Here is a 13,974-nt window from a genome sequence, read left to right on the forward strand (position 1 = left end):
TGGTGGAGTTTGGAAAGAAAATACACATCAGCCAGAGGCAGAAATAGTCTAAGAAAGTATCAAACACAATTACCAGTCAATTTCAGAACGCATTGAAGAATATCAGGAAATAGCCTATTAAACCTGTGTGGAAAAAAGTCTTATTTGTGTTTTCTCCACTTTATTTTATAGTAAGATGATACATACTTTTTCTTTTACAGTGAATACATTAAGGTGTGGTATTGCCCCATTACACATCATCCAGACATGCATTCATATATTGCATGTTAACAATCAAAATATTGCAAATATTGTAAAGAGACTTTCAATTTCTATTTTTTTGGTCAAAAAGCATTAAAATTTTAGTTGGTTTCGCCCAACGTGGGGCTCGCACCCACGACTCTGAGATTAAGAGTCTCATGCTCTACCGACTGAGCTAGCCGGGCTCCTTTGGATGCCTATAGTTTTCTTCCCTATCCCTGCACTGCCGCTTTCCACAGATAGGATGCTGTGTAATCATAGGCTCTGGTGGAGTTTGGAAAGAAAATACACATCAGCCAGAGGCAGAAATAGTCTAAGAAAGTATCAAACACAATTACCAGTCAATATCAGAACGCATTGAAGAATATCAGGAAATAGCCGATTAAACCTGTGTGGAAAAAAGTCTTATTTGTGTTTCCTCCACTTTATTTTATAGTAAGATGATACATACTTTTCTTTTACAGTGAATACATTAAGGTGTGGTATTGCCCCATTACACATCATCCAGACATGCATTCATATATTGCATGTTAACAATGAAAATATTGCAAATATTGTAAAGAGACTTTCAATTTCTATTTTTTTGGTCAAAAAGCACTAAAATTTTAGTTGTTTTCGCCCAACGTGGGGTTCGAACCCACGACCCTGAGATTAAGAGTCGCATGCTCTACCGACTGAGCTAGCCGGGCTCCTTTGGATGCCTATAGTTTTCTTCCCTATCCCTGCACTGCCGCTTTCCACAGATAGGATGCTGTGTAATCATAGGCTCTGGTGGAGTTTGGAAAGAAAATACACATCAGCCAGAGGCAGAAATAGTCTCAGAAAGTATCAAGCACAATTACCAGTCAATATCAGAACGCATTGAAGAATATCAGGAAATAGCCGATTAAACATGTGTGGAAAAAAGTCTTATTTGTGTTTTCTCCACTTTATTTTATAGTAAGATGATACATAATTTTTCTTTTACAGTGAATACATTAAGGTGTGGTATTGCCCCATTACACATCATCCAGACATGCATTCATATATTGCATGTTAACAATGAAAATATTGCAAATATTGTAAAGAGACTTTCAATTTCTATTTTTTGGGTCAAAAAGCACTAAAATTTTAGTTGTTTTCACCCAACGTGGGGCTCAAACCCACGACCCTGAGATTAAGAGTCTCATGCTCTACTGACTGAGCTAGCCGGGCTCCTTTGGATGCCTATAGTTTTCTTCCCTATCCCTGCACTGCCGTTTTCCACAGATAGGATGTATTTTTTTGGTCAAAAAGCAGTACAATTTTAGTTGTTTTCGCCCAACGTGGGGCTCGAACCCACGACCCTGAGATTAAGAGTCTCATGCTCTACCGACTGAGCTAGCCGGGCTCCTTTGGATGCCTATAGTTTTCTTCCCTATCCCTGCACTGCCGCTTTCCACAGATAGGATGCTGTGTAATCATAGGCTCTGGTGGAGTTTGGAAAGAAAATACACATCAGCCAGAGGCAGAAATAGTCTAAGAAAGTATCAAACACAATTACCAGTCAATATCAGAACGCATTGAAGAATATCAGGAAATAGCCGATTAAACATGTGTGGAAAAAAGTCTTATTTGTGTTTTCTCCACTTTATTTTATAGTAAGATGATACATAATTTTTCTTTTACAGTGAATACATTAAGGTGTGGTATTGCCCCATTACACATCATCCAGACATGCATTCATATATTGCATGTTAACAATGAAAATATTGCAAATATTGTAAAGAGACTTTCAATTTCTATTTTTTTGGTCAAAAAGCACTAACATTTTAGTTGTTTTCGCCCAACGTGGGGCTCAAACCCACGACCCTGAGATTAAGAGTCTCATGCTCTACCGACTGAGCTAGCCGGGCTCCTTTGGATGCCTATAGTTTTCTTCCCTATCCCTGCACTGCTGTTTTGCACAGATAGGATGCTGTGTAATCATAGGCTCTGGTGGAGTTTGGAAAGAAAATACACATCAGCCAGAGGCAGAAATAGTCTAAGAAAGTATCAAACACAATTACCAGTCAATATCAGAACGCATTGAAGAATATCAGGAAATAGCCTATTAAACTTGTGTGGAAAAAAGTCTTATTTGTGTTTTCTCCACTTTATTTTATAGTAAGATGATACATACTTTTTCTTTTACAGTGAATACATTAAGGTGTGGTATTGCCCCATTACACATCATCCAGACATGCATTCATATATTGCATGTTAAAAATCAAAATATTGCAAATATTGTGAAGAGACTTTCAATTTCTATTTTTTTGGTCAAAAAGCATTAAAATTTTAGTTGTTTTCGCCCAACGTGGGGCTCGCACCCACGACTCTGAGATTAAGAGTCTCATGCTCTACCGACTGAGCTAGCCGGGCTCCTTTGGATGCCTATAGTTTTCTTCCCTATCCCTGCACTGCCGCTTTCCACAGATAGGATGCTGTGTAATCATAGGCTCTGGTGGAGTTTGGAAAGAAAATACACATCAGCCAGAGGCAGAAATAGTCTAAGAAAGTATCAAACACAATTACCAGTCAATATCAGAACGCATTGAAGAATATCAGGAAATAGCCGATTAAACCTGTGTGGAAAAAAGTCTTATTTGTGTTTCCTCCACTTTATTTTATAGTAAGATGATACATACTTTTCTTTTACAGTGAATATATTAAGGTGTGGTATTGCCCCATTACACATCATCCAGACATGCATTCATATATTGCATGTTAACAATGAAAATATTGCAAATATTGTAAAGAGACTTTCAATTTCTATTTTTTTGGTCAAAAAGCACTAAAATTTTAGTTGTTTTCCCCCAACGTGGGGTTTGAACCCACGACCCTGAGATTAAGAGTAGCATGCTCTACCGACTGAGCTAGCCGGGCTCCTTTGGATGCCTATAGTTTTCTTCCCTATCCCTGCCCTTTTCCACAGATAGGATGTATTTTTTTGGTCAAAAGCACTACAATTTTAGTTGTTTTTGCCCAACGTGGGGTTCGAACCCAGGACCCTGAGATTAAGAGTCTCATGCTCTACCGACCAAGCTAGCCAGGCTACTTTGGATGCCTATAGTTTTCTTCCCTATCCCTGCACTGCCGTTTTCCACAGATAGGATGCTGTGTAATCATAGGCTCTGGTGGAGTTTGGAAAGAAAATACACATCAGCCAGAGGCAGAAATAGTCTAAGAAAGTATCAAACACAATTACCAGTCAATATCAGAACGCATTGAAGAATATCAGGAATTAGCCGATTAAACCTGTGTGGAAAAAAGTCTTATTTGTGTTTTCTCCACTTTATTTTATAGTAGGATGATACATACTTTTTCTTTTACAGTGAATACATTAAGGTGTGGTATTGCCCCATTACACATCATCCAGACATGCATTCATATATTGCATGTTAACAATCAAAATATTGCAAATATTGTAAAGAGACTTTCAATTTCTATTTTTTTGGTCAAAAAGCACTATAATTTTAGCTGTTTTCGCCCAACGTGGGGCTCGAACCCACGACCCTGAGATTAAGAGTCTCATGCGCTACCGACTGAGCAAGCCGGGCTCCTTTGGAAGCCCATAGTTTTCTTCCCGATCCCTGCACTGCCGTTTTCCACAGATAGGATGTATTTCTTTGGTCAAAAAGCACTACAATTTTAGTTGTTTTCGCCCAACGTGGGGCTCGAACCCACGACCCTGAGATTAAGAGTCTCATGCTCTACCGACTGAGCTAGTCGGACTCCGCTGGATGCCTATAGTTTTCTTCCCTATCCCTGCACTGCCGTTTTCCACAGATAGGATGCTGTGTAATCATAGGCTCTGGTGGAGTTTGGAAAGAAAATACACATCAGCCAGAGGCAGAAATAGTCTAAGAAAGTATCAAACACAATTACCAGTCAATATCAGAACGCATTGAAGAATATCAGGAAATAGCCGATTAAACCTGTGTGGAAAAAAGTCTTATTTGTGTTTTCTCCACTTTATTTTATAGTAGGATGATACATACTTTTTCTTTTACAGTGAATACATTAAGGTGTGGTATTGCCCCATTACACATCATCCAGACATGCATTCATATATTGCATGTTAACAATGAAAATATTGCAAAGAGACTTTCAATTTCTATTTTTTTGGTCAAAAAGCACTACAATTTTAGTTGTTTTCGCCCAACGTGGGGCTCGAACCCACGACCCTGAGATTAAGAGTCTCATGCTCTACCGACTGAGCTAGCCGGGCTCCTTTGGATTCCTATAGTTTTCTTCCCTATCCCTGCACTGCCGTTTTCCACAGATAGGATGCTGTGTAATCATAGGCTCTGGTGGAGTTTGGAAAGAAAATACACATCAGCCAGAGGCAGAAATAGTCTAAGAAAGTATCAAACACAATTACCAGTCAATATCAGAACGCACTGAAGAATATCAGGAAATAGCCGATTAAACCTGTGTGGAAAAAAGTCTTATTTGTGTTTTCTCCACTTTATTTTATAGTAAGATGATACATACTTTTTCTTTTACAGTGAATACATTAAGGTGTGGTATTGCCCCATTACACATCATCCAGACATGCATTCATATATTGCATGTTAACAATGAAAATATTGCAAATATTGTAAAGAGACTTTCAATTTCTATTTTTTTGGTCAAAAAGCACTAAAATTTTAGTTGTTTTCGCCCAACATGGGGCTCGAACCCACGACCCTGAGATTAAGAGTCTCATGCTCTACCGACTGAGCTAGCCGGGCTCCTTTGGATGCCTATAGTTTTCTTCCCTATCCCTGCACTGCCGCTTTCCACAGATAGGATGCTGTGTAATCATAGGCTCTGGTGGAGTTTGGAAAGAAAATACACATCAGCCAGAGGCAGAAATAGTCTAAGAAAGTATCAAACACAATTACCAGTCAATATCAGAACGCATTGAAGAATATCAGGAAATAGCCGATTAAACCTGTGTGGAAAAAAGTCTTATTTGTGTTTTCTCCACTTTATTTTATAGTAAGATGATACATACTTTTTCTTTTACAGTGAATACATTAAGGTGTGGTATTGCCCCATTACACATCATCCAGACATGCATTCATATATTGCATGTTAACAATGAAAATATTGCAAATATTGTAAAGAGACTTTCAATTTCTATTTTTTTGGTCAAAAAGCACTAAAGTTTTAGTTGTTTTCGCCCAACGTGGGGCTCGAACCCACGACCCTGAGATTAAGAGTTTCATGCTCTACCGACTGAGCTAGCCGGGCTCCTTTGGACGCCTATAGTTTTCTTCCCTATCCCTGCACTGCCGTTTTCCACAGATAGGATGCTGTGTAATCATAGGCTCTGGTGGAGTTTGGAAAGAAAATACACATCAGCCAGAGGCAGAAATAGTCTAAGAAAGTATCAAACACAATTACCAGTCAATATCAGAACGCATTGAAGAATATCAGGAAATAGCCGATTAAACATGTGTGGAAAAAAGTCTTATTTGTGTTTTCTCCACTTTATTTTATAGTAAGATGATACATAATTTTTCTTTTACAGTGAATACATTAAGGTGTGGTATTGCCCCATTACACATCATCCAGACATGCATTCATATATTGCATGTTAACAATGAAAATATTGCAAATATTGTAAAGAGACTTTCAATTTCTATTTTTTTGGTCAAAAAGCACTAACATTTTAGTTGTTTTCGCCCAACGTGGGGCTCAAACCCACGACCCTGAGATTAAGAGTCTCATGCTATACCGACTGAGCTAGCCGGGCTCCTTTGGATGCCTATAGTTTTCTTCCCTATCCCTGCACTGCTGTTTTCCACAGATAGGATGCTGTGTAATCATAGGCTCTGGTGGAGTTTGGAAAGAAAATACACATCAGCCAGAGGCAGAAATAGTCTAAGAAAGTATCAAACACAATTACCAGTCAATATCAGAACGCATTGAAGAATATCAGGAAATAGCCTATTAAACTTGTGTGGAAAAAAGTCTTATTTGTGTTTTCTCCACTTTATTTTATAGTAAGATGATACATACTTTTTCTTTTACAGTGAATACATTAAGGTGTGGTATTGCCCCATTACACATCATCCAGACATGCATTCATATATTGCATGTTAAAAATCAAAATATTGCAAATATTGTGAAGAGACTTTCAATTTCTATTTTTTTGGTCAAAAAGCATTAAAATTTTAGTTGTTTTCGCCCAACGTGGGGCTCGCACCCACGACTCTGAGATTAAGAGTCTCATGCTCTACCGACTGAGCTAGCCGGGCTCCTTTGGATGCCTATAGTTTTCTTCCCTATCCCTGCACTGCCGCTTTCCACAGATAGGATGCTGTGTAATCATAGGCTCTGGTGGAGTTTGGAAAGAAAATACACATCAGCCAGAGGCAGAAATAGTCTAAGAAAGTATCAAACACAATTACCAGTCAATATCAGAACGCATTGAAGAATATCAGGAAATAGCCGATTAAACCTGTGTGGAAAAAAGTCTTATTTGTGTTTCCTCCACTTTATTTTATAGTAAGATGATACATACTTTTCTTTTACAGTGAATACATTAAGGTGTGGTATTGCCCCATTACACATCATCCAGACATGCATTCATATATTGCATGTTAACAATGAAAATATTGCAAATATTGTAAAGAGACTTTCAATTTCTATTTTTTTGGTCAAAAAGCACTAAAATTTTAGTTGTTTTCCCCCAACGTGGGGTTTGAACCCACGACCCTGAGATTAAGAGTAGCATGCTCTACCGACTGAGCTAGCCGGGCTCCTTTGGATGCCTATAGTTTTCTTCCCTATCCCTGCCCTGCTGTTTTCCACAGATAGGATGTATTTTTTTGGTCAAAAGCACTACAATTTTAGTTGTTTTTGCCCAACGTGGGGTTCGAACCCAGGACCCTGAGATTAAGAGTCTCATGCTCTACCGACCGAGCTAGCCAGGCTCCTTTGGATGCCTATAGTTTTCTTCCCTATCCCTGCACTGCCGTTTTCCACAGATAGGATGCTGTGTAATCATAGGCTCTGGTGGAGTTTGGAAAGAAAATACACATCAGCCAGAGGCAGAAATAGTCTAAGAAAGTATCAAACACAATTACCAGTCAATATCAGAACGCATTGAAGAATATCAGGAAATAGCCGATTAAACCTGTGTGGAAAAAAGTCGTATTTGTGTTTTCTCCACTTTATTTTATAGTAAGATGATACATACTTTTTCTTTTACAGTGAATACATTAAGGTGTTGTATTGCCCCATTAGACATCATCCAGACATGCATTCATATATTGCATGTTAACAATCAAAATATTGCAAATATTGTAAAGAAACTTTCAATTTCTATTTTTTTGGTCAAAAAGCACTAAAATTTTAGTTGTTTTCACCCAACGTGGCGACCCTGAGATTAAGAGTCTCATGCTCTACCGACTGAGCTAGCCGGGCTCCTTTGGATGCCTATAGTTTTCTTCCCTATCCCTGCACTGCCGTTTTCCACAGATAGGATGTATTTTTTTGGTCAAAAAGCACTAAAATTTTAGTTGTTTTCGCCCAACGTGCGGCTCGAACCCACGACCCTGAGATTAAGAGTCTCATGCTCTACCGACTGAGCTAGCCGGGCTCCTTTGGATGCCTATAGTTTTCTTCCCTATCCCTGCACTGCCGCTTTCCACAGATAGGATGCTGTGTAATCATAGGCTCTGGTGGAGTTTGGAAAGAAAATACACATCAGCCAGAGGCAGAAATAGTCTAAGAAAGTATCAAACACAATTACCAGTCAATATCAGAACGCATTGAAGAATATCAGGAAATAGCCGATTAAACATGTGTGGAAAAAAGTCTTATTTGTGTTTTCTCCACTTTATTTTATAGTAAGATGATACATAATTTTTCTTTTACAATGAATACATTAAGGTGTGGTATTGCCCCATTACACATCATCCAGACATGCATTCATATATTGCATGTTAACAATGAAAATATTGCAAATATTGTAAAGAGACTTTCAATTTCTATTTTTTTGGTCAAAAAGCACTAAAATTTTAGTTGTTTTCGCCCAACGTGGGGCTCAAACCCACGACCCTGAGATTAAGAGTCTCATGCTCTACCGACTGAGCTAGCCGGGCTCCTTTGGATGCCTATAGTTTTCTTCCCTATCCCTGCACTGCTGTTTTCCACAGATAGGATGCTGTGTAATCATAGGCTCTGGTGGAGTTTGGAAAGAAAATACACATCAGCCAGAGGCAGAAATAGTCTAAGAAAGTATCAAACACAATTACCAGTCAATTTCAGAACGCATTGAAGAATATCAGGAAATAGCCGATTAAACCTGTGTGGAAAAAAGTCTTATTTGTGTTTTCTCCACTTTATTTTATAGTAAGATGATACATACTTTTTCTTTTACAGTGAATACATTAAGGTGTGGTATTGCCCCATTACACATCATCCAGACATGCATTCATATATTGCATGTTAACAATCAAAATATTGCAAAGAGACTTTCAATTTCTATTTTTTTGGTCAAAAAGCACTACAATTTTAGTTGTTTTCCCCCAACGTGGGGCTCGAACCCACGACCCTGAGATTAAGAGTCTCATGCTCTACCGACTGAGCTAGCCGGGCTCCTTTGGATTCCTATAGTTTTCTTCCCTATCCCTGCACTGCCGTTTTCCACAGATAGGATGCTGTGTAATCATAGGCTCTGGTGGAGTTTGGAAAGAAAATACACATCAGCCAGAGGCAGAAATAGTCTAAGAAAGTATCAAACACAATTACCAGTCAATATCAGAACGCACTGAAGAATATCAGGAAATAGCCGATTAAACCTGTGTGGAAAAAAGTCTTATTTGTGTTTTCTCCACTTTATTTTATAGTAAGATGATACATACTTTTTCTTTTACAGTGAATACATTAAGGTGTGGTATTGCCCCATTACACATCATCCAGACATGCATTCATATATTGCATGTTAACAATGAAAATATTGCAAATATTGTAAAGAGACTTTCAATTTCTATTTTTTTGGTCAAAAAGCACTAAAATTTTAGTTGTTTTCGCCCAACGTGGGGCTCGAACCCACGACCCTGAGATTAAGAGTCTCATGCTCTACCGACTGAGCTAGCCGGGCTCCTTTGGATGCCTATAGTTTTCTTCCCTATCCCTGCACTGCCGCTTTCCACAGATAGGATGCTGTGTAATCATAGGCTCTGGTGGAGTTTGGAAAGAAAATACACATCAGCCAGAGGCAGAAATAGTCTAAGAAAGTATCAAACACAATTACCAGTCAATATCAGAACGCATTGAAGAATATCAGGAAATAGCCGATTAAACCTGTGTGGAAAAAAGTCTTATTTGTGTTTTCTCCACTTTATTTTATAGTAAGATGATACATACTTTTTCTTTTACAGTGAATACATTAAGGTGTGGTATTGCCCCATTACACATCATCCAGACATGCATTCATATATTGCATGTTAACAATGAAAATATTGCAAATATTGTAAAGAGACTTTCAATTTCTATTTTTTTGGTCAAAAAGCACTAAAGTTTTAGTTGTTTTCGCCCAACGTGGGGCTCGAACCCACGACCCTGAGATTAAGAGTCTCATGCTCTACCGACTGAGCTAGCCGGGCTCCTTTGGACGCCTATAGTTTTCTTCCCTATCCCTGCACTGCCGTTTTCCACAGATAGGATGCTGTGTAATCATAGGCTCTGGTGGAGTTTGGAAAGAAAATACACATCAGCCAGAGGCAGAAATAGTCTAAGAAAGTATCAAACACAATTACCAGTCAATATCAGAACGCATTGAAGAATATCAGGAAATAGCCGATTAAACCTGTGTGGAAAAAAGTCTTATTTGTGTTTTCTCCACTTTATTTTATAGTAAGATGATACATACTTTTTCTTTTACAGTGAATACATTAAGGTGTGGTATTGCCCCATTACACATCATCCAGACATGCATTCATATATTGCATGTTAACAATGAAAATATTGCAAATATTGTAAAGAGACTTTCAATTTCTATTTTTTTGGTCAAAAAGCACTAAAATTTTAGTTGTTTTCGCCCAACGTGGGGCTCGAACCCACGACCCTGAGATTAAGAGTCTCATGCTCTACCGACTGAGCTAGCCGGGCTCCTTTGGATGCTTATAGTTTTCTTCCCTATCCCTGCACTGCCGCTTTCCACAGATAGGATGCTGTGTAATCATAGGCTCTGGTGGAGTTTGGAAAGAAAATACACATCAGCCAGAGGCAGAAATAGTCTAAGAAAGTATCAAACACAATTACCAGTCAATATCAGAACGCATTGAAGAATATCAGGAAATAGCCGATTAAACCTGTGTGGAAAAAAGTCTTATTTGTGTTTTCTCCACTTTATTTTATAGTAAGATGATACATACTTTTTCTTTTACAGTGAATACATTAAGGTGTGGTATTGCCCCATTACACATCATCCAGACATGCATTCATATATTGCATGTTAACAATGAAAATATTGCAAATATTGTAAAGAGACTTTCAATTTCTATTTTTTTGGTCAAAAAGCACTAAAGTTTTAGTTGTTTTTGCCCAACGTGGGGCTCGAACCCACGACCCTGAGATTAAGAGTCTCATGCTCTACCGACTGAGCTAGCCGGGCTCCTTTGGACGCCTATAGTTTTCTTCCCTATCCCTGCACTGCCGTTTTCCACAGATAGGATGCTGTGTAATCATAGGCTCTGGTGGAGTTTGGAAAGAAAATACACATCAGCCAGAGGCAGAAATAGTCTAAGAAAGTATCAAACACAATTACCAGTCAATATCAGAACGCATTAAAGAATATCAGGAAATAGCCGATTAAACCTGTGTGGAAAAAAGTCTTATTTGTGTTTTCTCCACTTTATTTTATAGTAAGATGATACATACTTTTTCTTTTACAGTGAATACACTAAGGTGTGGTATTGCCCCATTACACATCATCCAGACATGCATTCATATATTGCATGTTAACAATCAAAATATTGCATATATTGTAAAGAGACTTTCAATTTCTATTTTTTTGGTCAAAAAACACTAACATTTTAGTTGTTTTCGCCCAACGTGGGGCTCGAACCCACGACCCTGAGATTAAGAGTCTCATGCGCTACGTACTGAGCTAGCCGGGCTCTTTTGGATGCCTATAGTTTTCTTCCCTATCCCTGCACTGCCGTTTTCCACAGACAGGATGTATTTTTTTGGTCAAAAAGCACTACAATTTTAGTTGTTTTCGTCCAACGTGGGGCTCGAACCCACGACCCTGAGATTAAGAGTCTCATGCTCTACGTACTGAGCTAGCCGGGCTCTTTTGGATGCCTATAGTTTTCTTCCCTATCCCTGCACTGCCGTTTTCCACAGATAGGATGTATTTTTTTGGTCAAAAAGCACTACAATTTTAGTTGTTTTCGCCCAACGTGGGGCTCAAACCCACGACCCTGAGATTAAGAGTCTCATGCTCTACCGACCGAGCGAGCCGGGCTCCTTTGGATGCCTATAGTTTTCTTCCCTATCCCTGCACTGCCGTTTTCCACAGATAGGATGCTGAATAATCATAGGCTCTGGTGGAGTTTGGAAAGAAAATACACATCAGCCAGAGGCAGAAATAGTCTAAGAAAGTATCAAACACAATTACCAGTCAATATCAGAACGCATTGAAGAATATCAGGAAATAGCCGATTAAACCTGTGTGGAAAAAAGTCTTATTTGTGTTTTCTCCACTTTATTTTATAGTAGGATGATACATACTTTTTCTTTTACAGTGAATACATTAAGGTGTGGTATTGCCCCATTACACATCATCCAGACATGCATTCATATATTGCATGTTAACAATGAAAATATTGCAAAGAGACTTTCAATTTCTATTTTTTTGGTCAAAAAGCACTAAAATTTTAGTTGTTTTCGCCCAACGTGGGGCTCGAACCCACGACCCTGAGATTAAGAGCCTCATGCTCTACCGACTGAGCTAGCCGGGCTCCTTTGGATGCCTATAGTTTTCTTCCCTATCCCTGCACTGCCGCTTTCCACAGATAGGATGCTGTGTAATCATAGGCTCTGGTGGAGTTTGGAAAGAAAATACACATCAGCCAGAGGCAGAAATAGTCTAAGAAAGTATCAAACACAATTACCAGTCAATATCAGAACGCATTGAAGAATATCAGGAAATAGCCGATTAAACCTGTGTGGAAAAAAGTCTTATTTGTGTTTTCTCCACTTTATTTTATAGTAAGATGATACATACTTTTTCTTTTACAGTGAATACATTAAGGTGTGGTATTGCCCCATTACACATCATCCAGACATGCATTCATATATTGCATGTTAACAATGAAAATATTGCAAATATTGTAAAGAGACTTTCAATTTCTATTTTTTTGGTCAAAAAGCACTAAAGTTTTAGTTGTTTTCGCCCAACGTGGGGCTCGAACCCACGACCCTGAGATTAAGAGTCTCATGCTCTACCGACTGAGCTAGCCGGGCTCCTTTGGACGCCTATAGTTTTCTTCCCTATCCCTGCACTGCCGTTTTCCACAGATAGGATGCTGTGTAATCATAGGCTCTGGTGGAGTTTGGAAAGAAAATACACATCAGCCAGAGGCAGAAATAGTCTAAGAAAGTATCAAACACAATTACCAGTCAATATCAGAACGCATTGAAGAATATCAGGAAATAGCCGATTAAACCTGTGTGGAAAAAAGTCTTATTTGTGTTTTCTCCACTTTATTTTATAGTAAGATGATACATACTTTTTCTTTTACAGTGAATACATTAAGGTGTGGTATTGCCCCATTACACATCATCCAGACATGCATTCATATATTGCATGTTAACAATGAAAATATTGCAAATATTGTAAAGAGACTTTCAATTTCTATTTTTTTGGTCAAAAAGCACTAAAATTTTAGTTGTTTTCGCCCAACGTGGGGCTCGAACCCACGACCCTGAGATTAAGAGTCTCATGCTCTACCGACTGAGCTAGCCGGGCTCCTTTGGATGCTTATAGTTTTCTTCCCTATCCCTGCACTGCCGCTTTCCACAGATAGGATGCTGTGTAATCATAGGCTCTGGTGGAGTTTGGAAAGAAAATACACATCAGCCAGAGGCAGAAATAGTCTAAGAAAGTATCAAACACAATTACCAGTCAATATCAGAACACATTGAAGAATATCAGGAAATAGCCGATTAAACCTGTGTGGAAAAAAGTCTTATTTGTGTTTTCTCCACTTTATTTTATAGTAAGATGATACATACTTTTTCTTTTACAGTGAATACATTAAGGTGTGGTATTGCCCCATTACACATCATCCAGACATGCATTCATATATTGCATGTTAACAATGAAAATATTGCAAATATTGTAAAGAGACTTTCAATTTCTATTTTTTTGGTCAAAAAGCACTAAAGTTTTAGTTGTTTTTGCCCAACGTGGGGCTCGAACCCACGACCCTGAGATTAAGAGTCTCATGCTCTACCGACTGAGCTAGCCGGGCTCTTTTGGACGCCTATAGTTTTCTTCCCTATCCCTGCACTGCCGTTTTCCACAGATAGGATGCTGTGTAATCATAGGCTCTGGTGGAGTTTGGAAAGAAAATACACATCAGCCAGAGGCAGAAATAGTCTAAGAAAGTATCAAACACAATTACCAGTCAATATCAGAACGCATTAAAGAATATCAGGAAATAGCCGATTAAACCTGTGTGGAAAAAAGTCTTATTTGTGTTTTCTCCACTTTATTTTATAGTA

At 38.6% G+C, this 13,974-nt stretch overlaps 9 non-coding genes across 9 annotated transcripts; all 9 read right to left on the bottom strand.

Annotated features, from left to right (window-relative positions):
- Positions 1 to 1,536: 1,536 nt before the first annotated feature.
- TRNAK-CUU (transfer RNA lysine (anticodon CUU)) lies at positions 1,537 to 1,609 on the bottom strand. Its single transcript has one exon. It is a non-coding gene; the product is annotated as a tRNA-Lys (tRNA).
- Positions 1,610 to 4,395: 2,786 nt separating this feature from the next.
- Positions 4,396 to 4,468, bottom strand: TRNAK-CUU (transfer RNA lysine (anticodon CUU)). The gene has a single exon. It is a non-coding gene; the product is annotated as a tRNA-Lys (tRNA).
- Positions 4,469 to 9,267: 4,799 nt separating this feature from the next.
- On the bottom strand, positions 9,268 to 9,340 carry TRNAK-CUU (transfer RNA lysine (anticodon CUU)). The gene has a single exon. It is a non-coding gene; the product is annotated as a tRNA-Lys (tRNA).
- Positions 9,341 to 9,772: 432 nt separating this feature from the next.
- Positions 9,773 to 9,845, bottom strand: TRNAK-CUU (transfer RNA lysine (anticodon CUU)). Its single transcript has one exon. It is a non-coding gene; the product is annotated as a tRNA-Lys (tRNA).
- Positions 9,846 to 10,277: 432 nt separating this feature from the next.
- Positions 10,278 to 10,350, bottom strand: TRNAK-CUU (transfer RNA lysine (anticodon CUU)). The gene has a single exon. It is a non-coding gene; the product is annotated as a tRNA-Lys (tRNA).
- Positions 10,351 to 10,782: 432 nt separating this feature from the next.
- Positions 10,783 to 10,855, bottom strand: TRNAK-CUU (transfer RNA lysine (anticodon CUU)). The gene has a single exon. It is a non-coding gene; the product is annotated as a tRNA-Lys (tRNA).
- A 1,783-nt stretch (positions 10,856 to 12,638) lies between these two features.
- Positions 12,639 to 12,711, bottom strand: TRNAK-CUU (transfer RNA lysine (anticodon CUU)). Its single transcript has one exon. It is a non-coding gene; the product is annotated as a tRNA-Lys (tRNA).
- A 432-nt stretch (positions 12,712 to 13,143) lies between these two features.
- On the bottom strand, positions 13,144 to 13,216 carry TRNAK-CUU (transfer RNA lysine (anticodon CUU)). The gene has a single exon. It is a non-coding gene; the product is annotated as a tRNA-Lys (tRNA).
- A 432-nt stretch (positions 13,217 to 13,648) lies between these two features.
- On the bottom strand, positions 13,649 to 13,721 carry TRNAK-CUU (transfer RNA lysine (anticodon CUU)). Its single transcript has one exon. It is a non-coding gene; the product is annotated as a tRNA-Lys (tRNA).
- Positions 13,722 to 13,974: the final 253 nt, after the last annotated feature.

Source organism: Ambystoma mexicanum, chromosome 4q (genome assembly GCF_040938575.1).
Source record: "Ambystoma mexicanum isolate Mex_15411 chromosome 4q, UKY_AmexF1_1, whole genome shotgun sequence".
In the NCBI taxonomy this organism is placed as follows: domain Eukaryota; kingdom Metazoa; phylum Chordata; class Amphibia; order Caudata; family Ambystomatidae; genus Ambystoma; species Ambystoma mexicanum.